Raw genomic sequence first — 25,928 nt, 5'->3', positions numbered from 1 at the left:
ATCCCCTTCCCCTTTCCCTTTCTAAGGAACATTACACTTTTTTAAAAATATATTTTTATTGCCCAAACCGGTTTGGCTCAGTGGATAGAGCGTCGGCCTGCGGACTGAAAGGCCCCAGGTTCGATTCCGGTCAAGGGCATGTACCTGGGTTTCGGGCACATCCCCAGTAGGAGATGTGCAGGAGGCAGCTGATCGATGTTTCTCTCTCATCGATGTTTCTAACTCTCTATCTCTCTCCCTTCCTCTCTGTAAAAAAAATCAATAAAATATATTTTAAATATATATATATTTTTTTATTGATTTCAGTGGTGAAGGGAGAGAGAGCGAGAGCTAGAAACATCAATGATGAGAGAGAATCATTGATTGGCTGCCTCCTGCTGTCTCCTGCACACTCCCAACTGGGGATCAAGACTGAAACCAGGGCATGGGGAATCAAATTGTGACTTCTTGGTTCATAGGTCAATGCTCAACCACTGAGCCACATCGGTGGGCAGAATTAATTACCTCTTTTGTTCTTTTATATTCAAATCCTCTCTCTCCCTCTCACACTTTCTGTCTCTTGATTAGACCCTTCTTGTCTTTAAATATATTCAAGTCATTCTCAATTTAAATTTTAAAAAATTTTAATTCCATGTTCCCCTCCAACTATCATCTTATCTCGCTCCTTTCTTTTACCAACACACTTTCTGAATGTGTGGTTTGTATGTGTTGTGTAGCTGCCATGGTTGCTCCCAATATCCATCTCCCTTCTTCCTACAGAAGCTGATTCTATTAGGAGCAGCAATGGGTCAAGCTGAAGAGCTACATTTCCCAGCCTCCCAGCCATATGACATACTTCGAGCCAATGACATGTAAGCTGAAGTGGACTGGGGATTTACAGAAAATTTCTGCTTTTCTGGAATAGGCACCAGAACTTTCCCCTTGATCTTTCTTTCTTCCTATCGACTTGAGAGTGAACAGTTGTCTTGCATTCACAATGAAAAAAAATAGCCATATACTGAGGATGACAACAAAGCAGAAAGAAGGATTCTATGGCATTCATTACATCATGAAGCCACTACAGCAGCCTGAACTGTCCGTCACCCTCTGTCATTCTTGTTATGTGAGAAAAATAACCCTATTTAAACTACTGCCATCAGGTTCCATTACATGTGACCAAATGCAATTCCTAAAATCATACTCTACTCCTTTACATTTACTCTCCTTACACTCACTCTCAAATCATTCCATTCTGGCTTATGGCCCATAATTCCACTGGGCTCACCAATGTGCTGCATGTTGTGAAATCCAGGGACATTTTCAGTTCTCATATTACTAAACCTCTCAGCAGCATTTGACTCTGTCTGTGGCTTTCTTTTTGAAACACTTTCTTCCCATGGTTTCTATGACTGTGGCTTGCTCCTTCACCTCCAACTGCACCCTTTCTGCCTCCTTTATGGGTTCATCTTCCTCTTCTGGCCATACTCACCATCTTTTAGCCTCTAAGACATACTATGGCCTTAAGCACATGCTCTTCCCTCTCTCTGAAATGCTCTCCCCTCCCTCCTTTTGCCAGCTAACTTTATTATCCTTCAGTTCTCCGTCTATTCTTCACTTCTTCAAGGAAGCTTTCCTTGACCTCCTTGTTGGGTCAAATTTCTTTATGACTATTCCTTCATAGCTTTTTCATAGTTACAATGTTGCCATTTTTAGTGTAACTCTTTGAGTAAGTTGCCTCTCCCTCTCAGAATGTAGGCTCCATAAGACAGAAACCAGTCTATTTTTGCTCATCATTGAATTCCCAGAACCCAAAATATTCCCCAACATACAATATGTGCTTAATATTAGTTCTTCAGTGAGTAAATGTATGAATGTATTTATATAGTGATTTATTTGCTTACGTGCTTATTGTCTGTCTTCAGTTCCATGGGAGAAGGAAACATATCTGTTTTGTTCACTAACATATATGCAATACCTAACACGTACTGCATGGCACAAAGTAAAAAACATAATAAATTATGAATAAAATAATAAATGAATGAGTGGGATTCCAAGAAGACATTCCAGTAGTCCTACCCCTAACATGTCAATATTTGGGATTAAAAACACACAACCTTTTGATAAAATTTCTGGTTACAGTAGAGCAGTGGTTCTCAACCTTCCTAATGCTGCGACCCTTTAATACAGTTCCTCATGTTGTGGTGACCCCCAATTTCATTGTTACAAATTGAACATAATTAAAGCATAGTGATTAATCACAAAAACAATATGTAATTATATATGTGTTTTCCGATGGTCTTAGGCGACCCCTGTGAAAGGGTTGTTCAATCCCCAAAGGGGTTGCGACCCACAGGTTGAGAACCGCTGCAGTAGAGCATCAATATCTTTATGGTCTCTAGAGAAGAGTTTTTGGGAAAATATTACCTAATAGCTTGTTCTCCTTACAATATTTCATCTTTAAAATAGGCTGTCTATCCAAGCTGGTATGGCTCAGTAGTTGAGCATTGACCTGTGAACTAGGAAGTCCTGGTGTGATTGCTGGTCAGGGCACATGCCCAGGTTTTGGGCTCAATCCGCAGTGCGGCGGGCGTGCAGGAGGCAGCCAATCAATGATTTTCTGTCATCATTGATGTTTCTATCTCCCTCTCCCTTCCTCTCTGAAATCAACAAAAATATATCCTATATAATAAAAGCCTAATATGCTAAGTATCTGGTCGTCCGGTTGTCCATTCAACCAATCAAAGCATAATATGCTAATGATATGTTAAGGCCGCTCAACTGCTCGCTATGACGTGCACTGACCACCAGGGGGGCAGACAGTCGACCGGTCAACCAGTTGCTATAACGTGCACTGACCACCAGGGGGCAGATGCTCCGATCGGGACTGAGTGAGATGGGCCGGACATGCCCTGGAGCCCTCCTGCAGTCCCTCCCCGGCTGGCCAACCTCCCGCATCCCTCCCAGGCCCCGATCGTGCACCAGTGGGGTCCCTTGGCCTGGCCGGCACCCTCTTGCAATCCGGGACCCTCGGGGGATGTCAGGGAGCTGATTTCAGCCCGATCCTGCAGGCCAGGTCAAGGGACCCCATGGTGCAGGAATTAGTGCTGTGGGCCTCTAGATTAAAAAATAAAGTAAAATAGGCTTTCTATAAAGATCTTGAATCTATATGCCTCTCCCTCTCTTCATTGCCACCACCCCAGTCAAACTCATTATTATATTTTCCTTGGACTAATTAGACTATACACCTTTCTTCAAACATGATTTATTGAACTATATAAATTATAAGCTTGTATGGTTCAGTTTTGATTGTATCTCTGGGTTGGGATCATATCTGTTATGCTATCTCCAAACAAAGGTAGACACAGATGGGTGCATAAGCAATTTTTTAAAAAAATGTATCTTTATTGATTTCAGAGAGGAAGGGAGAGGGATAGAGAGCTAGAAACATTGATGAGAGAAACATCTATCAGCTGCCTCCTGCACACCCCACACTGGGCATGTGCCCGCAACCAAGGTACATGCCCTTGACCGGAATCGAACCTGGGACCCTTCAGTCCGCAGGCCAACGGCTGTATCCACTGAGCCAAACCAGCCAGGGCCATAAGTAATTTTTTATCTTGTTGTGGCAAAGGATTATTTCTGTTCTACATTTGACAAAGTTTTTACTTAAGGAAAAGAATTATTTTTAAACTAGTAACAAATCTTTGTTTTCAAATGGCCAAACTGAAAACATTCAGTTAAAAAAAGTAGTAACACAGCCAATAACCTTTTAAGTTCCCCTACCTCCCTGCTCCATGAATCCTTAGTTATTGAGGTAACTGAGATGCTCAATGAGGTTGACAAGAAGATTCAGTTATGCAATTGTGGTAGCCCTGAGAATGCCCTTGGCCTGTAGTTAGCTTATCTGGATACTGCACTTCCTCCAAGGCCAAGCTTCTGTCTTTCTTCCTTGATAAACCTTTCCTGGCTCCTTGCCCACTCCAAGTAGTGCCATACCAGCTTATTATATATGTTTAATCTCCAATCAGCCTAGAAGGATGGAATCCATATCTTATTACACATTGTTGTATCCTTAGGACCTAGTACAAAATCTTGCAGGTATTATGTTTTGCTGATGATGATGCTTATTTTCTTCTTTGCTGGTAAGATTTACCAAGCCCTTGCTATTTGTTCCAGGAACTGTGTTATGCTCAGTAGGTGATATTACTGTTTCCTTTTCACTAATGAGAGTTTAAGTAACTTGCACAAGTCTCATAATTAGTGAGACTTGATCCAGGACTCAAACCCAGTTTACCAGATTCTACAGCAGATGCTCTTAATCCATAGGCAACCCTCCACTCCCCCTTACTGGAATACCAAACTCCAACCAGGCTACATTTGCTCCTAACTGCCTTTGAAGGCATCAGGTGACCAGCTTTGCTCACAACTAGTTAGGGGTATTTCAATTTGTTCTCAAATGAAGCTGTACGTCTGCAAATAATTAAGTAGCCCCTTTGGAGACAGCAAAAAGAGGTGTTATGTAGAGGCCCACTTTGACATTTTGATGTGCATTTAAACACACAGCTCAGGGCTATAAAAAGCCACTATACTAAGACTGCAAAAGCATTAAAAGTCAAATTGCCTTATTAATTTTTTAAGAGCACTGTAAATGACATTCTGTCATCTCAGGAAATCTTTCCCTAAAGCTCCAATCCTCTTGGTGATCAGGATGAATAAATTGGCCTCCTTCCTTTTCATTTCTCCATTCTCTGCTCTTGAGGATTAAAAAAAAAAAAACACCATCTCATTTTAAGATTGAAGCTTTATTTGCAGAAGTTTCTAGCTAGTTAAACTGGAAGCAAGAAAATCCATTTTCGTGTTGGCATGATAGTAGAAAATATTTAGCCACATCTCAGCTTAATAATAGAAAATTAGCAGAGTTGCTATTAAGTTTTAATCTCCTCATTTAACTAATAAGGTCGAAAACTCTTCCTGTCAAGAAAAAAAAAAGTTTTCAAAGCCTTGACCATTGATACTTTAACCAGCTTACCCTTTTTTAGTTTGAGTGAAAGGTACTATACCATGGACCACGAGTTTCCTCGAAAGCTCCAAAGAATCAAATAGTTGGAAAAAAGTCTAGGGATTAGATAACCCAGTCTTAAACCTACAGCAAAATGGAGATTTTCCAAATTAGGCATTAGGAGCAGCAGCAGATAAGAGCAACTGGCAACTGGGAATATCCTTGTTGTTCTCTGAACTAGAATCATGCTGGCAGAAGCTTTTACTAACTAAATTTATTTGCAAGTTCTCCGAAGGGAGTGATCGTATTGCAACCAGGGTCACTTTTCATTACTTTGAAAACAGGTTCCTAGGGTCTTGTAAAATATTTGACTTCTGAACTCTATTTAAGTATTTAAATGCCAGTATGTATGTTGTATGTCCCAATTACAAAAAATATGAGTTTATTCACTGAAATGGAAACTCCAGTAATAGTTATGATTTATTATAGCATACAGTCTTCATTTTGAAAGACTTAAAGCCTCCAGGAGGTATTTATCCAAAATTAGTATCCAGTAACAACACCTTGGGATATCCCTGTTTTTGGCAGCATCTGTAGCCAGATCTGGTTACAGTTAATAAATTTAATGCTGGAGCCACTGACCTCAGGAAGACAGGTGTCCTCTCCAACAGCAGGTCCATTCTGGTCAATAAGAAATGTGCTTGATTAAATTGTCTTAAGGCCTGGTCTGTTTGCTCAGGTATCTGACCAGCAGAATAGCTTCTTCACAAAGAACTAATGAAGTTTTCATCTCTTCCCAAGTAAGTTGCTCTGTAATTAAATAAACATTACATTTCCCCAAAGAAATTATCCTTTGGCTGAATACATAATACCATTAATAAATTATTGAATATATACCTACTATGTGCCAAGCTGGTCATGGAGATACCAAAATTTTTTTTAATTTTAATTTTTTATTTTTCAATTACAGTTGACATATAATATTACAACTAATATTACATTAGTTTCAAGTATACAAACCAATGATTAGACATTATATAACTTACTAAGTGATCATCCTGATCAATTTAGCATCCTTCTGACACCATACATAGTTATTGCAATATTATGTAAGTCCCTATGCTGTACTTTAGGGACTATTCTGTAACTACCAATTTGTACTTATTAACCCCTTCCCCTTTTCAAGATCCTCCCAACCCCTCCTCCCATCTAGCAACCACAAAATATTCTCTGTATCTTATGAGTCTTTTTCTGTTCTGCTTGTTCATTTGTTTTGATTTTTAGATTCAATTGTTGATAGATATGTATTGTCATTTTATTAGTTATATTTTTTTTCTTTTTTTTTCTTTTTAAAGAAGACCCTTTAACATTCCATGTAGTACTAGTGTGATGATAATGAATTCCTTTAGCTCTTTCTTGTTTGGGTAGCTCTTTTATCTGTCCTTCAATTCTAAATGATAGCCTTGCTGGGTAGAGTAATCTTGGTTGTAGGTTGTTGCTTTTCATCACTTTGAGTATTTTGTGCCGATCCCTTCTGGCCTGCAAAGTTTCTGTTGCAAAGTCTTATGGTAGTTCCCTTGTAGGTAACTAACTGTTTTTCTCTTGCTGCTTTTAGGATTCTCTCTTTAATCTTTTGCATTTTAATTATGATCTTGTTGTCAGTCTCTTTGGGTTTATCTTGTTTGGAACTCTCTGTGCTTCCTGGTCTTGTATATCCACTTCCTTACCAGATTAAGAAAGTTCATCTTTTTTTTTTTTTACATAGGTCTTGAACAATTTCTTGCTCCCTCTCTTCTCCTTCAGGCACTTCCTGAATGTTGATATATTTGAAGTTGTTCCAGAGACGCCTTGTGCTATCCTCATTTTTTTGGATTCTTTTTGCTGTTCTGATTGGGTGTTTTCTGCTTCCTTATCTTCCAAATCTCTGATTTGATTCTCTGCTTCATCTATTCTATGGTTGATTTCCTGTAATGTATTCTTCATTTCAATTAATGTAGTCTTCATTTCTGACTGGAACTTTTTTATGTTTTCTAGTTCCATTTTTACGTTTCCTATCTCTTTGTTGGAGTTCTCAATGAGTTTACTCTTCTCCTAAGTTCATTGAGCATCCTTATAACCAGTGTTTTGAACTTTGTATCTAGTAAATTGCTTGTCTCCATTTTGTTTAGTTCTTTTTCTTTAGTTTTGTTCTGTTCTTTCATTTGGGACATGTTTCTTTGTCTCCTCATTTTGGCAGGCACCCTGTGTTTGTTTCTGTGTGTTAGGTAGAGCTGCTACATCTACTGGGCTTGGTAGAGTGGCCTTATGTAGTAGGTGTTCTGTAAGCTCCAAAGGCATAGCTTCCCAGATCACCTGTGTGAGCTGTGTGCACCCTCCTGTTGTAGTTGAGCCTTGATTGCTGTTGGCATATCCGTATGAGGATTTGCCCACAGTCTGATTGGTTTCAAGGACTAGCTCTGACCACCATGGAGGTTCACCTATGCAAGGGCCAATCCCACAGAGCAGGACTTACCTCAGGGGAGCTCCAGTGCTTGCTGAGTCCTCTCCATGAGTGTGTCCCTGGTGGAGGAGGTTGGGTGGTACTTTAACATATTCTGAAGCTGTTCTCAAGGGGCACTGGCTCTGGAGCCTCCCGGGAGGTATAGATCAAGGTCAGCCTCCCCCTGTGCCCTGCCAGAAGCCACCTGGCATGAGCTACAAAGTGATCTGCAGATGGCTGCTACTTGTGTTGGGCTTGGAAGTACCCCAAAGAGGCCAAGCTAAAAACCAAGGCCAGTTGCTGCTACTGCCAGGCCTGGGGCCACTTAGTGAGAGATATAGGGCACATAGAAGCCAGATGCTGTTCATTTGAGAGATTTTGGAAAAGTGTGAAGCATGAGCCACGAGAGGCCATTCATATGGAAAAGCCTCTGAAAGCAGCTTGGATGGGCTCACAAGTTGGGTGGGGCAGGATTTCAGGGAATCACCAGATGGGGCCAAAAATGTTAGCCAGGGTGATGGAGACTCAGATATGGCACCTGTCTACTGGCTCAGTGGGATGTGAGGGCTCTGAAAAGGAACAATGGCTTTTGTCAGGGATAAAACTGCCCATCCAGCTCTTGCCTGATTCCAGACAATTCAGTTCCTTTCCATATATCCCTGGTGCCCCAGCACTGGAGCTCAGAGCAAGTGAATCTGAGTACTGTATTTTTCAGTGTATAAGACACTATTTTTTTCTAAAATCATTATGAAAATTGAGGGATGTCTTATACAGGGAAGTCAGCCGAGGAGGGAACCGCGTGGGTGTGTAGCTGCTCATACCTTGTCAAACAGGCTTCCTCCAATCACGAGCCTTATTATTATTGACATCAGCTGATGCTATAATTGGGAGAGTGCGCAGATGCAACAGGGACCAGAGCCTTCAGAGCCCATAAAGATGTCAAAAAAAAAAAAAAGATAAATACCAGTAAGCAATTGTCTTACTTGGCAAAATTCAAACTGAATGTAATCAGCTATGCAAAAGAGCATGGAAATAGAGCTGCAGAGAGACATTTTGGACCTCCTCCCACTGAGTGTGTGATCAGACAGTGGAGAAAACAGGAAGAACAACTCTTTAAAAGATGCCAAAAAAAGAAGGCCTTAAGAGGAAAACCAGTAAAATGTTTAAAATATTGATTTCTTAATTTTGGATTGGAAAAGTGGGGGGTGTCTTATACACAGAAAAATACGGTAAGTCTGTTCAGGCCCTTTATTTACTTTGTTTATTTTTATTTTATTTTTTAAATATTTTTATTGATTTCAGAGGAAGAGAGAGGGAGAGAGAGATAGAAATATCAAGGATGAGAGAGAATCATTGATTGGCTGCCTCCTGTACTACTCCTACTGGGGATCAAGCCCGCAACCCAGGCATGTGACCTTGACCGGAATCGAACCAGGACCCTTCAGTCCCCAGGCCGATGTTCTATCCACTGAGCCACACCGGCTAGGGCTGTGGAGGCCCTTTAAGTGGAATGCCTGGGACTCCAGCAGCCCTCCATCTCACGCAGCCACCATCTCCACTGGTTTTTGCAGCCAGAAGTTATGGGGACATTTTTGTCTGGCATTGGAACCCTGGGTTGGGGGGCCTGTTGTGGGGCTGGGACTTCTCATTCCTGGAGGGGTCCTCTGAAGCTGAGATTTCCTTCCAATTTTTATCCACCACAGGTGTGTGTGGGACCAGCATCTCCACCCCCTCCTATCAATTTCATTGTGGCTTCTTTTTTATATTCTTAGATGTAGGACTTCTGTTCAGTTAGATTTCAGGCCCTTCTGAATGATAGTTATTCTGTAGTTCAGTTGTAATTTTGATGTGGTTGTGGGAGGATTCAAGTACTGCATTTAGTTATGCTACCATCTTGACCAGAAGCCTAGAGATATAAAAATTAAGGACAAGGAATCTATTTCATCAAAAAAACTCAACTTAGTAACTCAATAATTATTGGAAGGTTTCAGATTAGATGTTCAGTCTATATTTTATTTACCTAGCTCAATCTTCAAAGCCCATTTCAGGTCTTCTCATTCATTCATTTAGGAAAACGGTATTTGGTCACCAAAACTGTTTTAGGCACTATAATGATGAAGTTGAGGATGATATAATTCCCACCACCACAAGCTTATAGCTTTATAGAGTGGTAAGCAAGATAGACAGGACCAGATCGTGGAAGATGTTATAAGCCAGATGTTATAACGAAGAAGTATGGGTTTTATCATTCTTTAAAAAGATATTAACTTCTAAGAACATGTAATAAATAACTTCAAAATGCAATGGGTATTTAATTTTAAGGCGTGCCTTTAACATTTATGTAAAACACTGTGTAATAGGAAAACACGAGAATGCTTGTGATCCGCCCGCTTAAGAAAGAGAGAAGCATAATTAAGTCTGCATTTTAGAAAAATCAGTTTGTCAATGACAAGGAAGTTGGACAGGAAACGAAGAATAGCTAGAGGGAAAGAAACCAGAGGGGAGAGAAACTCAAATTCCTAAGCTATTGAAGATACAGAAATAACAAGATTTTAGTAACAAATTGATGGAGGGAGAGGATGAAGTCTAGGATGACTTCTAAGATTCTGATCTGGGTCACATTAGTAGAAGGAGGAACAGGGTTAGTGGGGAAATAAGTTCATTTTGAACATGTTCTGTTGTAGGTGCTTTTGGAATATTAGACATCACCATCAAGTTTGCTGTTGTAGATGTTTATCTGAAACTCATGAGAAAGGTAAGGGTGGGAGTTAAGGGTTCAAGAGTCAGACCTTATAGATTGTAGCTGAAAAATGATTATGAATGATATTGCCAAATCTGTAGCCATCCAATACCACTCCCTAGTCCCAAATGTCTTGTATTCACCCAGCATTCACGTTTTATTATTCATTAATTCATTTATTCATTTGGTTGAACAATACATATGGACTCCAGTATCATATTCCAGATGATATGAAAGACTCCGGGTTTATACTGATGACTCCCTACCTGAAGGATCTCATAACCTGGCTGTTGTTTGTAAAATGTTATCTTGGAGGCAAGACTCTTAAGGATTGAGCACTCCTCCAGGATGCAGTATATGCACTGAATCAGAGGCTGCTATATGGTGGTGTGTCCAGTAGGAAGAAAATATGTGCTAGAAACCAATAATTGGACACAGTAGTGGCTCCATTTACTGTCACTCCCAGTGATCCTCTGGAGGATTTTGTGTTTCCCATCCTTGCAAATCTGGGCTCTGCAGAGTTGGAGGGACTCATTAGAGAGTGTAGTCTTGCCAGTGGACACAGTGAACTATAAGCTATGGCTGCTGCTTAGGCACTTTGGATCCCTGTGTCCAGGGACCAACAGGCAAGAATAGTCACCAATCCTGGTGGGTGTGGATCAGTTGGTTGGAGTGTCATCCTGTAAACCTAAAGGTCATGGGTTCAATTCCCAGTCAGGGCACATATCCAGGTTGAGGGTTTGATCCCCTGTTGGGGTGTGTGTGGAAAGCAACCAATCAATGTTTCTCTCTCACATCAATGCTTCTCTCTCTCTCCCTCTCCCTTCTTCTCTCTCTAAAATCAATGAACATACTTGGGTAAGGATTAAAATATAAACAAATAAACAAATAAACAAACAGACCTTCTTGGCAGAGGTCCTTGTACCTGATCAGCTAGTGGAAGCAGGGCTCCTGTTACACAATGAGGGAAGGGAGGCATATGTGTGGAAATCAAGTGACTCACATGGGTGCCTCTGGCACTCTGTTGTTGGACTGTGACCTTGAATGGACAGTGCAGCAATCCCAATCAGAAAAGGGTATGGTTAACAAAAGCTCACACCCCTCAGAATGGAGGAACATGGAGGAGCTGCTCCCTGAACATGTGCAGAGAGGTAAATCTGTGCAGCACAAGGATGGACTGTGGCAACCATGAATTGGTATGCTGTTCAAAGGTCCCTGCAAGAACTTAGTGATTGTCTACAAAGGGAGCAGTTAACAGCCCCAAGTTGCAGCACCTTTGGGATCTGCTTTAGTATTGAGCTGAAGCCATGATTTTCCCCAGCAGTACCCAGCCAATGACAGCATGCCAAAGACCTGCCCAACACCCTCACTTACATTTGGGAACTTCTCTACTCAAACTCTAACTATGGGGTTCCAACAAGAGCAACCATGCTCCAATATGTCCTGGCTCCTTCAGCCAAGATTGACTGGTTTAAGAATGGGTGCCTGACCTAAGCTAGGCCACTCATAGTCCTTCCCTTGGATGTTTTTTTTTAAAACTATAACTGAGGCCCAGCCAGCATGGCTCAGTGGTTGATTGTTGATTTATGAAACAGAAGATCACGGTTCAATTCCCAGTTGTGCCATAGGCCCGGGTTGTGGGCTCAATCCACAGTGTTGGGCGTGCAGGAGGCAGCCAATCAATGATTCTTTCTCATCATTGATATTTCTGTCTCTTTCTCCCTTCTTCTCTGAAATCAATAAAAATATCTTTCATTTTTAAAAAAAACTGTAACTGAGAAGAGACTCTCTCTAGTAGAGGAAAGTATAAGAAGTAGACTCAGGAGTTGTTGGTTTCTGGCCATGTGAAGAAGTTAACACACACAGAAGCATAGAGACAAAAATCAGAGAGTGCGTGCAGCATTCAAGTTCTTGATGTCCAGCTCCACCCAACTCTCCTAGGGTTTTGATTATTCCAATCTTTTCCTTCTGTTGAGTAAGATAGTTGAGTATGCTTCCAATAAGTATTCTAATAGAAATCAGATGCCACTTAAGTTCTGTCACACATCTGCACTACCTCTAGAGCAAAACTATCCATTTTATATTAATAGTTAACACTGATTGAGCTAAAGGTTTATTATATTCCAGACACTGGTCTAAGCACTTTACATATATGAATTCATTTTGTCCTCTCAGCCCTCATGAGTCTACCCAAGTATTCTCTCTCTCTATTGCTTTCCCCAATTTACATATAAAGAAACCAAGGCTACTTTATTTATTTTACTGATCTTAGAGAGAGGAAGGGAGGGTAAGAGAGAACTATCAATGTGAAAGAGAAACATTGATTGGTTATCTCCCAATGGGCTCTGACCAGGCATTGAACCGCAGCCTTGGTATGTGCCCTGACCAGGAATCGAACCTGCCACCTTTGGCGTATGGAGCAACGTTCCAACCAAGTCACACCGGCCAGGGCAAGGATACTTTATTTTTTTTTAATCAAAAATAAATAAGAGATTCTGCCAAAACCGGTTTGGCTCAGTGGATGGAGCGTCGGCCTGCGGACTGAAAGGTCCCGGGTTCGATTCCGGTCAAGGGCATGTACCTGGGTTGCGGGCACATCCCCCGTGGGAGATGTGCAGGAGGCAGCTGGTCGATGTTTCTCTCCCATCGATGTTTCTAGCTGTCTATCTCTCTCCCTTCCTCTCTGTAGAAAATCAATAAAATATATTAAAAAAAAAAAAAAAAAAAAAGAGATTCTACTGCATATCCTTTTAATAGAGGCTCTGGAGAGCAAACTTTGGAGATGTACAATCTTTAGCATTTTAGTCTTTCACCCAGTGATGCCTGCTCAGATTTGAGGCTTGAGCAAGACAGGTTTTTTATTGCAAGTGTCCTTTAGCACCTCAGCAAGGCCCATTTTTAGAAATAGGGAGACTAGCAATATACATGAGCAAACTAATAATTTTCTACATATACACATTTTGGAGTCTTTAAACTGGGACTCAGGTTTGACAAGTATGAGTACTTACATGGGTAGAACATGTAAATAGAGATAATCCTGGAAGTTCAGTAGTGACTTCTAAAAAGCCAAATACCTCCCTTATTGAGGCCTGAAATCCAGTGACAATGAGTTCTTTATGTGAAGTATCCACACAACCTCTACTGTCTTTTAAAATTAAATACTCTGGAGAGGTATAATTAAGTGCATAACACTTTCTATACCTCAAGGGTAAGAGGAGTAAAAAGGATGGGGAAGAAGGAAGAATGGAGAGGCCTAGAGTAGCAAAAGGTATGGAAAAGCCTTCCAACCCCACTTCCGTTAGTACCAGGACCCTACCTCTAGAGCAAAGCTATCCAACAGAAATATAATATGTGCTAAATATTTCATTAACATTTTTCTAGCAGCCACATTAAAGTTTTTTCTAAAAACAGATGAAATTAATTTTAATATTTATTTAAACCAAAATATCAAAAATATTATTTCAACATGTAGCCAATTAAAAATTATTAATAAACTATTTTATATTCATTTCTTTCATATAAGTCTTTGAAATCTAGTGTATATTACATGCACAGTAAATATCAATTTGTATGCTACCTGTATTTAGATTTCACAAAATTTTAAATTGAAAATGTAGTTTCATATACTAAGTTGTTCAAAATATACTTAAACCTAATATATATACATATATATATATACTTTTCCAATAACTGAATCAAATATCAATTTTTAAATTTAATTTTAAACTAATTAAAATAAAATAAAATATTTAGTTCCTTGGTCACAGTAGCCACATTTCAAGTGCCCAGTAGCTATGGATAGCTAGTGGCTTCCATATTAGACAACATAGATAAAAAACATTCCATCAGGGCAGAAAATGTTATGAGACTATGCAGCTCTGGGTGGTTCTTTGGTGTACAGTAAACTTCACTTACTACTTAGCGGGGCAGAGTAAGGGAAGTGGGTTATGTACATAAAACAGGTTACCTAACTTTTCAGAAGCCTTGCTATGCTTCTCCCTTCACTCCCAAAGACTTCTCTAGGTCCCCTCCCCCATGCTGCCCACCCCTATGCCAGCAGACCAGGGAAGAAGAAGAACTTGAGTCAGAGGTCCCAGTTTTAATCTCAGTCATCACCAGTTCACTATCAACAATTAACTTCTCTAAACATTATTTTTCTCAAACATTAATTGACAAAAATATTTTAAGGATTGTCATAAGGAGTAAGTGATGTAACATGCACAAGACATTCAGCACAATGCCTGCAACATAGGAAAGAATAAAGGATAGTTACTAAATACAAAACTCTCTGTATAGAGTTTTGTATATGCTTCCACAGTTTCCTGCCAACCATGCCTGGTTATTCCTTGATATTCTTAAACTGAGCAGGAGTTAGTGGGGTGGGGATTAGAAGTGGAGAAGAGCCCTGTGTTTAATTTATGAGCAATTTTTGCTGCTACAGTTATCATCAGCCTTTCCTTCCCCATTTATCAGTTAAGATGGCTTTTGCTCTTGAACTCCAAAGACCCACATGGCTCTATCTTTCTACTCTGAACTACAACAAATGATTAACCTCACAAAACAGCCATCAACATTCTTTCCAAGGACATCTATGACCTCATTAAGTCCAAACCCACATTCTCCTCCATCTCTCTGCAGTGTGTAACACTGTTGCTTCTCCTTCCTTATCCTAGTTCTTCTCTAACATTGATCCCACAGACCATTCCTCCTCTGTTTTTTGCAAGGCAAACCTTCTCTTTACTGCTCCCTGGCCTGAGCCTTCCCCAAGATAGTCTTATCTATTCCTAGGCCCCAGCTCAGTGTCCCTAACCGGAGAACTTCTAAACCTGTACCTCCAACTCCCACTTCAGATTCAGGCCTAACTCATTGCTCCCTGCTGGCTTCTCCTGCATGACCCACCTCTGAGTTCATTCTTGTTCCCTCAAACCAAGTTCCCAGGGAACCCAGGTTCTCTGGTTGCTATGAACCCCAAGCTCATGTGCCACATCCTATGCCAGGCACCTCATTCAATCCTCCCAGCAACTCTGTGAGGAGGGACGTGCAACCTGCATTTTTAAAGCTGGGGAAAAAAAAGACTCAGAAGAGGAAGAAACCAAAACCTAGGCCTATGTGTATCCAGGCTTTGCCATGAGAGTAGCCTGCCTCCCGCAGGAGCCCAGGATGCATGCTGTGGTGGCCATGGAGAAGCTCACTGCGCCCTCTCCAGCTCCAGCTCCAGCTCCTAGGGTGGCAGCAGGAGGTGCTTCTCCCTGGCCCAGTTGATGCCTGGCCCCACAGGACCACCCTGGCCCACTCCAAGGAAAAACTGCATCGAAAAAATAATGAGTGAAGATGAGGACAGGGCAAAGAGAGCTTTTCGAAACAAGTCTGTTATGTACATAAAACAGGTTCCCTAACTTTTCAGAAGCCAGGACCAGTTCAGCTAGCCTTGCCGTGTGGCTCAGTGGTTGAGCGTTCATCCGTCAATGAAGAGGTCACTGGTTCAATTCCCGAAGGGCATATGCCCAAGTTGCGGGCTCAATCCCAAGTAGGGGTGTACAGGAGGCAGCCGATCTATGTTTCTCTCTCTCTATCCCTACCCCTTTCTCTCTCTCTAAAATCAGTAAAAATACATTTTTTAAAAAGAAAAAAAGAGCTTAACTCTATGCTCCCTGACAATACAGGGGAAATGGACAAAACTACGGCGCTGGAAAAAGTCATCAGATTTTTGCAGAATCACAGTGCGGTCTCTCAGGGCAAACAGAAATCTGTGATATTCAACAGGAGTGGGAACCTTCCTTCCTCAGTAATGAATAATTCACAGGGCTGATGTTGGAGGCATCAGATGGCTTCATCATCACCATGACGATAGAAAGCAACATTCTCTACTTTTCTGACGGTATCACACCTCACCCAGGGCACTTACCGTAGGATGTCATGGATCAGAATTTGTTAAATTTCCTTCCAGAACAAGAACTTTCAGAAGTTTATTGGATGCTCTCTTCTCATGTGCTTGTGACGGATTCCCCCTCCCCAGGATACTTAAGATCTAACAATGATTTAGAGTTTTATTGCCATTTTCTCAGAGGTAGCTTGAACCCAAAGGAATGTCCAACTTATGAATAAATAACATTTGTAGGGAATTTTTCTCCTACAACAATGTGCCTAGCCCCTCCTGTAACAGCTTTGACAATGCCCTTTCAATGCCTTGCCAGGTGCCACTTGGAAATTGGTCTGCTTCATTACTACCGTTCCCCTAGCAACATCACAGTTATTAAAGGAAATGTGCATAGTTGAGGAATCTTCAGAGTAATTCACTTCAAGGCATAGCTTGGAATGGAAATTTTTATTTCTGGATCACAGAGCCCCTCCAACCATAGGATACCTGCTTTTTGAAGTTTTGGGAACCTCAGGCTATGACTACTACACATTGATCATTTGGAGCTCCTGGCCAGGTGCCACCAGCACCTAATGCAGTTTGGCAAAGGAATGTCATGTTGTTATTAATTTCTGACCAAAGGCCATCAGTGGAACTCCCAGCCCAAGTTCATCATGTGCACAGACTCAGTGGTCAGTTATGCAATTGTCCGAGTGGAAAGGAAGCAGGAGCTGGCTTTGCAAGATCTGCCATCCGAGGTCATCCATCCTTTAGCAAGGGCTCAAGCTGGAACCTCAGCAGCACTTTAATGCTCTTGACGTGGGCACCTCAAACCTTAATACAAGTCACTCGCCATCAGCATCCTTAAGATGTTCCCATAAATCCTTGCACATGGCCATGTCACAATCCACTTGCACTCTAAGCAAGTAGATGGCAGAAGCTAGCACCATGGCTGTGCCAAGATTGGCCACCCTGCTTCAAGAGCTCCTTGTGCCAGGGCTCAGCCAGGCAGCCACGATGCCAGCTTCCTTACCTGTTCCATCGTACGGTGACCTCGCACAGCAGCTCCTGTCTCAGACCTTTTGCAGAATCCACCTACCCCCCAGCACAGTTTCCAGCACCGTTCAGCATGTTCCAGACCATCAAAGACCAGCCAGAGCAATGGACAGAGAATCTGCAGGCCAACATCTGGTGGCAGCAGGAGGAGCTCCACAAGACCCAGAAGCAGTTTTGACTGGTCCAGGACTCTAACATCCAGATGTTTCTGCAGCAGCCAACTATGTCCCTGAGCTTCAGCAGTTCCCAGCAGCCTGATGCTCAACAGCAGCTCTCATGGAAGTCAGCCCCGGTGGCCCAGTCCCCACTCATGTTCTTTCCAATCCCTTAGGACAGTGGTCGGCACACTCATTAGTCAACAGAGCCAAATATCAACAGTACTTCTTCAAAATAGACTCGCCCAGGCCGAAAACTGACTTCTGCACACGGGCACGAAGTTTCAACAGCACTGTATGCGCGCCTGCACGTGGTATTTTGTGGAAGAGCCACACTCAAGGGGCCAAAGAGCCGCATGTGGCTCGCGAGCCGCAGTTTGCCGACCACGGCCTTAGGACTACCTTCCATAATTCATTCAATGGATTGACACTCTGCTGAGATAACTAGTATACCATCTACCCTGTAAAGGTTTGCAGTTTAGTGAGGGAGACAGAGAAGATACATTGGTATGGCAAGTGCTATGATACGGCCCTATGGGAATGCATAGAGGAGGCACCTAACTCGGCCTTTGAGGTCAAAAAGCCTCCATCAAAGAGAAAACATCTATGCTGGATCAAGAAAGACTAGTTGGAATTAGAGAGGAAGAGAATGGAGTAGGAAGGATCATCCCAGGCAGAGGGAGCAGTGAGTGCAAATGCCTGAAAATAGAGAGAGAGAGAGCTGGAGGCTGCAAGCAGTTCTGTGTGACAAGTGCCAGAGCAGCAGCCGGAGACTGAGGTGAGCATAGGTTGACTAGTATCTAGGTTGAGAGTACAGGAAACCATTAAATACTTTAGCAGAGGAGAGGCAGCTTCAGATATGCATGTGAGAAAGAATTACTCTGGCTGCAATATAGAGAATGGACTTGAGAAGAGCCCAAAGATGGGAGGGCAGGGAGACCAATTATGCGGCCACTGCCAGATAAGAGATAATGACAGTGCAAATTAAAGTAGTGGCCCCCTAGATGAGGAGGAGTAGAGAGAAATCCAGATTGGAGACTGTACAGATGATTGATTACCTGCTATTAGATGTGGAAGGCAGCTAAGGAATTAAAGACAATGTTCGCATTTGGAAGTAGGCAACTGTATGGATGATGGTAGAGTCAAATGAGAGGGAGACACAAAAAGGACAAGTATAGAATATTGATGCATTTCACTTAGGATTTGCTGAGTTGAGGTGTCAGTGGGAGACCCAGATCAGGATGTCAGATAAACAGTGGTCTGTGGGTTTGTAGCTCAGAAGTAGAAACAGTTGGGATAGAGACAGAGGTTTGAGTTTCATCAGTGGTAACTTAAGCAATAAGACTATATAAATAGTCCAAAGGGATATAAAGTGAGAAGAAAAGCAAACTGAAGAAAGAACTCTGAGGCATACCAACATTTAGGAAGTAAATAGAAAAAGAAATATCTTAAAGGGGATTGAGAAATCAGAGAAGTAGGAGGGAAACCAAAAAAGTGTAGTCTTGTAGAAGCAAAGACAGGAGTAGAGTTAAAGATGCTGAAAGTGTAACCAGTTTTAACAGTAGAGAGGTTATGGGCTCCCTCATTGAGAGCAGTCTAAGTTGAATTTGGGTGGCAAAAGCCAGTCTACAGTGGGCTGAGGAGAGATTGGATTGTAAGGAAATGTGGATGATAAAACACAACTCCTTCATGATATCTAGTTGCTGCCCGGCCAGCATGGGTCAATGGTTGAGCATCAGCCTATGAACCAGGAAGTCACAGTTCAATTCCCGGTTAGGGCACATGCTTGGGTTGCAGGCTTGATCCCCAGTAGGGGGAATGCAGGAAGCAGCCAATCAATGATTCTCTCTCATCATTGATGTTTCTATCTCTCTCTCCCTCTCCCTTCCTGTCTGAAATCAATAAAAATATATTTTTAAAATGATATCTAGCCCTAACCGGTTTGGCTCAGTGGCTAGAGTGTCGGCCTGCAGACTCGGGGGTCCCAAGTTCGATTCTGGTCAAGGGCATGTACCTTGGTTGCGGGCACATCCCCAGTAGGGAGTGTGCAGGAGGCAGCTGATCGATGTTTCTCTCTCATTGATGTTTCTAACTCTCTCTCTCCCTTCCTCTCTGTAAAAAATCAATAAAATATATTTTTAAAAAAGAATGGGCTTCCTACAATATCTTTTTAAAAAAAGATATCTAGTTGCAATAAGTTCATTGTGAAGATTAAATGAGATGATGAAACTAAAGTTATTAGCACAATGCATGGCACATAATAATTCAATAAATGTTAGCTACTACTATTATTATATTAAGGAATATATTTTAAGAAAGAAGAGAGACCTTGGTAGCTATAAGGAGATATGAGTTTAAGAAGGATTATTTTTTAAGGCCTCTCTCCTTACCAAATTGAAAAAAGAAAAAGAAAAAATCATCAAACACCTCATCAAAGAAATATGTGTAAGTGGTTCAAAAAAGCAATAATTGGGTGTGAGGTGGGGACAAAAACAACAAAGCAACACTCCTCTGAGCCATTCTTTTCCAGGCCAGAGGCAACCATTTTGGACTGCTTCTGTGTTGTGGTAATTTCCACATCGCTAATTAACTCCTAACATGACCATTTCTTGATTTATCAGCCTAGATTATTAACTTTCTGATATGCTGGATGAGAATTTAGTTTGCATCTCTCTGTTTCCCCTCTTTCACCCCAAATGGTTGTATCACCAATCTTGGTTTCTCCATTGGCCACCTTCAAAACCTATGTAAGCTCCATTTTTAATTCCATTAATTATAGATAGCATCTTTTGACTGCCCACACATAAGATGAGGATGTTAGTAGCCTACGCTTCCCATCATCTTTCAAAGGAAAAGGTTTGTTTCTGTTTTGTTTTTTAAACGTGGGAGATACTTGGTTAGGTTTAAATAGACGGGAAGCAATGAAGTAAACAATTGAAGATAAATGACAAAACAGTTGTTGGCATGAGGTCCCTGCAGAAGGGAGAAGATGAGTTCTCCTCCATAATGGCATCACCAACTTCCTAGCACAAATCTTAGAAACTTCTGAAATATGTGGAATTCTTTTGCACCCTGGATCCAATCATCATAAAATTACATATATTCCATCTCTTCAATTACCATCTTTCCATTCTTTCCTCTTCTGCCCATCTTGTTTATTATTATTATTATTTCAGACTTGTTCAAAATCCATAGTCTGGCTCTCAAGACCTTCCACAATATGATCCCAGCCCAGCATGGGTTAATGGAAGGTTCCACCAGGGAGGAGTTGGGTGGAGGACAGGGGCAAATGGATTGTGTTTCCCTGGTTCAAGCATAGTTCCTCAAGCCCATTCATTCAACAAGAGCTTCAGGGCCCTTCCAGAAGAGGTAGGGACTGGTTAGGCACCCCAAATATGTCTATTGGAAATTCAAATAACCAATAGCCTGGGCTCTAGTTCAGAAATTCTTGTCCTTTAGAAGTTCACAAAAAAAGAAATACAAATAGCCAATAAACATTTAAAAGTTCAACATCACTAGTCTAGAGTGGTAGCTACGAGAAAAGGTGTGCACCATTTTTTTTAAGGACTTCCTTTGTATCCAGTATTAAATGAATCAACAGCTGGACAGTTTAGCTGGCAGCTGCTTCCCCCACCCCCTTCTGGTCTGAGTCTTTTGGGGAACTGGATATGCCTGGAATAGGGCACTAACTACGGAGAGCATGTGAGGCATGTACCTCTGTGTCACAGAAGCTCTGACACTGAGCAAGATTATTTTTAGAGGTGACCTTCTAGGTTCCAAGGAAAAGTAAACAGACAGATGCACATGATTTCCTCTGAGAGACTCCTGGTAAACAAATTGGCAATGCATACACTTGCTATTATCATATGTTCTGAACCCAGGTCTCTTAAAGAGCAAGCTCAGGTGAAAAGCTTTATTGAGAGCTCATAACCACCAGGATGAAGAGAGGAGTAACTGAGTGACTAGTTCACAGCTTTTAGCTACTCAGAAAATTGCAAGTGAAACAACTTAGTTATTCCAAATTCTTGGGGGAAATGTTGTTTTAAATAGTTTCAAACTTCCACATGAAAATATTGCTAAAACTTATTTAATTTCTTGTTATTTTTTTATTCTATTTGTTTTACCTTTGTTTTTCTTTTTGTGTGATGTGTTTATTATTTTAAGTAAACATTATAAAAAATATAGAAACAAAAAATCTCCATAATCTTGCCCCTTAATACTTTGCAGTATACTCTTTAAAAATTTTTATTTATTTATTTATTTTTTTTTACAGAGAAGAAGGGAGAGGGATAGAGAGTTAGAAACATCGATGAGAGAGAAACATCGATTCATCTGCCTCCTACACATTCCCCTACTGGGCATGTGCCTGCAACCAAGGTACATGCCCTTGACCGGAATCGAGCCTGGGACCCTTGAGTCCGCAGGCTCTATGCACTGAGCCAAACCGGTCAGGGCTGCAGTATACTTTTGAGATATTTTTATGCATATACTTATATCTATACACAGCAACAAAAATACAGTCTTATAATTTCTGTTGTGATCTAGAACTATATCTTGGGCATCTTTCCAGGTTGGTATATTTAGGTCTTTCTCATTTTATTGATGGATGTTTAGATAATTTCCATTGTTTTCCTATTACAAACAATGCATAAGTAAGTATCATTGAACAGTTATCTTTGAGTACCTGCATGAAAGTTTCTGTTGGACAGCTTCTGGGAAGAATTTTTGGATCAAATCATTTACATATTTTAAACGTTTTGATTTAGTTATCACTCCCCACCTGTTTCCTGAAACATAATAATAATTAATTTCTCATGATGATTTAGCACCTACCACCATACCATGCACACAGTAGCTGTTCATTAATTGCTGGTTAGATTAAAAAACATAAATATTGGTTCTTGTTCTGGCTGTGAAAAAGTGATTCCTTTGACACTCTGGAAGCACATTGCCCTGCCTGCCTCACTCTAAATTGTCCCAGACAACTGAAGTATTTAAGTGCTGGCAAAATGTTAGATTCATAATAGTAGTTGTCGTAGTAGTAAATGTAGTAAGAAATAATAGTACATACCACAATACATAGCACTTCTGATTATCGCCTTGGTTGTTGTGATCTAAAATCATAGAATTCTAGAGTATACAGAAATCTAGACATCAAATAGTCTGTCTCTCTCTCTTTTTTTTTAATGAAGAATTGAAAGCCCAGAGAGGTAGTGATTGGCCAAAGATTTGAGAATTAATATATTCTATGTAAAACATCTCTTATTTCTCACCTTCCTTTCTTAACTTGAATGCACAAATTTAGTATAATTTTATTTAATTTGGCTACATCATAAACAAGACATATTATTGACTGAGATATGTTTCCTCAAGTCTTATTAGTTCTGCCAGTTTACATGTGTAGAGCTTTCCTTCTTGCCCTTCTAATTTTCTACTTCAAGTCAGTCAAGGATTGGATATTAAATAACTAAGCTTATTAGAACTGTATGTCAAGTGATGGGATCTGTGAATCTAAAGTTTTCATATAAGTGAAATACAAGAATCTTACTACCTTTTTGTCAGCTATTTTGGCTACTCAGGAGAGTTGTGTGAGTGTGTGCATGCACATGTGTGTGCATATGCACTTCCTAAGTTTTAGCAGTTTAAGAATATATTGCCATGTTCTGGATAGATGAGTTGATATTATATATAAATATAAACATATTTATAATATAAAATATTATACATAATATAAAATTGCTGAATACCTGAAGGTATTGAGAGCCCTTTCTATTTAAAAATTTATCCAGTTCTAAGAAAATAAATAGTCAAAGGATCAAACAAATAGTCAATGCTCTTAGCATTTGGCCAAGATCTATTTAAAGGTCAGTGAAATAAGACTCCTTTTCCATCCCTTTGGTGATATATGATGCCAACTTTGGTTTCATCATCAGTAATTTCAGGAATAGTACCTGTGGCAGGCAGAATAATGGCTGCCCAAATATGTCTGCATCATAATTCCTGAAATCTGTGAATATGTTACCTTACCTGGCAAAAGGGACTTTGCAAATGTGGTTAGGTTAAGAGCCTTGAGATGGTGAGATTATCCTGGACCATCTAGATGAGTCCAGTGTAATTAAAAGGGTCCTTAAAAGTGAAAGAGGGCCCTGGCCCGTTTTCTCAGTGGTTAGAACTTCAGTCCGGGACCAAAGGGTCTCGGGTTTAATTCCCAGTCACGGGCACAAATCTTGGTTGCAGGCTCGATCACCAGCCCCAGTTAGGGTGTGAACAGAAGGTAACAAGTCAATGTGTCTCTCTCACATCGATGTTTCTCTCTCTCTCTTCCCCCCGCCTCTCTCCCCTCCATTCTCTCTTTAAAAAAACAAAGTGTGCCCTAACAGGTTTGGCTCAGTGGATAGAGCATCAGCCTGCAGAGTGAAGGGTCCCAGGTTCAATTCCAGTCAAGGACACATGCTCAGGTTGTGGGCTCAATCCCCAGTAGGGGGTGTGGAGGAGGCAGCTGATGAGTGATTCTCTCTCATCATTAATGTTTCTATCTCTCTCCCTTCCTCTGAAATCAATAATAAACAAACAAACAAACAAACAAACAAATAAATAAGAAAGGGAAAGAGGAAGATAGGAGAGTTAGAATGAGAGAAGTAGAGGTCAGTGTGATACTGTTGCTGAAGGAAGAGACCATAAGCCAAGGAATGTGTAAGGCCTTTACTAGTAGAAGCTGTAAAAGGCAAGGAAATGGAGAGCCTCCATAAAGGAATGCAGCCCAGTGCTGACACCTTGACCTTTGTCCAGTGAGACATTTTAGATTTCTGATCTCCAGAACTATAAGATAATTTGTGTGTGTGTTTTTTCTTGATAATTTGTGTTTTTTATAAGTCACTGGGTTTATGGTAATTTGCTATAGCAGCAATATGAAATGAACACTGTTTTACCATAAAGCAGTGCAAGTTTGAGTTTTGATTGGAAGACAGCCATTCGATGGCATTTTAATCAAATATTTAAAGAATGTGAGCATATTTAAAGAATAAAAATTAACCTGAAAAAGTAACCACATAATAATCTACACTAATAAAAGAGAAAGATGTAAATTGACCACCCCTTTGCAACGCCCACCAGCCAATCAGGAGTGAGTATGCAGATTAACCCAACAAAGATGGAGGGCCTGTGGGCAGCGTGCTGAGTGGCTGGAGGCGGTGAGGGATGCCTGCATCATCGCCATGGCAACAATGCAGGCATTCCACACCGCCCCAGCCGCTCCGGGCCTCTGGGCAGTGTGGGAAGGTGGAAAGGAGGCTCTGGGCCAGAGCAAAGGCAGAAAGGCGGCTCCGGGCCAGAGCAAAGGCAGTGCCAGCAGCCTGGGGAAGGAAGGCCTATTCTTGCATGAATCTTTGTGCATCGAGCCTCTAATAATCTATATAATAAAAGCCTAAGCAACTGTTATGGCAGAACGACCAGTTCCTATGATGCAAACTGACCACCAGAAGGCAGATGCTCAACACAGGAGCTGCCCCCTGGTGGTTAGTGTGCTCCCACAGGGTGAGTGCTGCTCAGCCAGAAGCCAGGCTCACAACTGCTGCTCCGCAGCAGCGCTAAGGAGTAGTGAGCAGGCGGGCGGTAAGGAGCAAGGGGTCCCAGACTGCAAGAGAGATGTCCGCTGAGGGGTCCTGGACTGGGAGAAGGCGCAAGCCGGGCTAAGGGACACCCTCCCCCACCCCCAGTGCACAAATTTTGTGCACCGGGCCTCTAGTAATAATAATAGTTAACATATAGTGAGCACTTACTATATACCAGACATTATGATTTATAAAATTTCATTTAAGGCTTACAACAATCTTATGATGTAGAACTCTGGTGTTAATCTGTTTATTAGATAAGAAAATAAATATAAAAGAGACAAAGAATTAAATTAACTTTAATAAGCAAAGAGATTAGCTGAACTTTCCAGTGGGATGTGCAGAATTCCATCCTCTCAAATCAAGAAAAGTTAAAAGTAGTTACCATAAAAATTAGGCAGAGGTAAAAGTTGAAAGATTCCTAAGGAATAGGTGATGCCCTAGGTCAGTGATGGCGAACCTATGACATGCGTGTCAGAGGTGACACGTGAACTCATTTTTTTGGTTGATTTTTCTTTGTTAAATGGCATTTAAATATATAAAATAAATATCAAAAATATAAGTCTTTGTTTTACTATGGTTGCAAATAAAAAAAAATTTCTATATGTGACACAGCACCAGAGTTAAGTTAGGGTTTTTCAAAATGCTGACACACTGAGCTCAAAAGGTTTACCATCACTGCCCTAGGTTGTGAAAATAAATCATATCTTTGAGATTTGAATTCCCAAGACATGGCAAGGCAGCTCCCATCTGTTACAAGGGGCTCAGCCTATTAACTGACAGACTAGGTAGAACCCCCAAAAGATGCACCCTTTCCTCTTCCACCCCCAACCCCCATCTGGAATCTTTGACCAATGACTCTGAAACAATAACCATAATCTCAAGTCTTTGACTAACAATCTTGAGTCTGACATAATATCAGATTAATAGTGCCAAAATAAACCTGTTCCCCTCCATTGGATGTCATTGGGTAATGACTGGAACCTAAATTAATATACACAGATGATGAAAAATTAATATTTTTATACATATTTCTTTATTTCCCTCAGCTTT

At 41.0% G+C, this 25,928-nt stretch overlaps 1 pseudogene; it reads left to right on the top strand.

The window, feature by feature from the left end:
- Positions 1–783: 783 nt before the first annotated feature.
- Positions 784–17,441, top strand: LOC139019639 (neuronal PAS domain-containing protein 2-like; annotated as a pseudogene).
- Positions 17,442–25,928: the final 8,487 nt, after the last annotated feature.

The sequence above is a fragment of the Myotis yumanensis genome, unplaced genomic scaffold (genome assembly GCF_028538775.1).
Source record: "Myotis yumanensis isolate MYYU_CA2020_CCGP unplaced genomic scaffold, mMyoYum1.0.hap1 SCAF_11, whole genome shotgun sequence".
Lineage (NCBI taxonomy): Eukaryota > Metazoa > Chordata > Mammalia > Chiroptera > Vespertilionidae > Myotis > Myotis yumanensis.
Note: the sequence above shows the minus strand (reverse complement) of the source record. Positions and strands in the feature narration are given on the sequence as shown.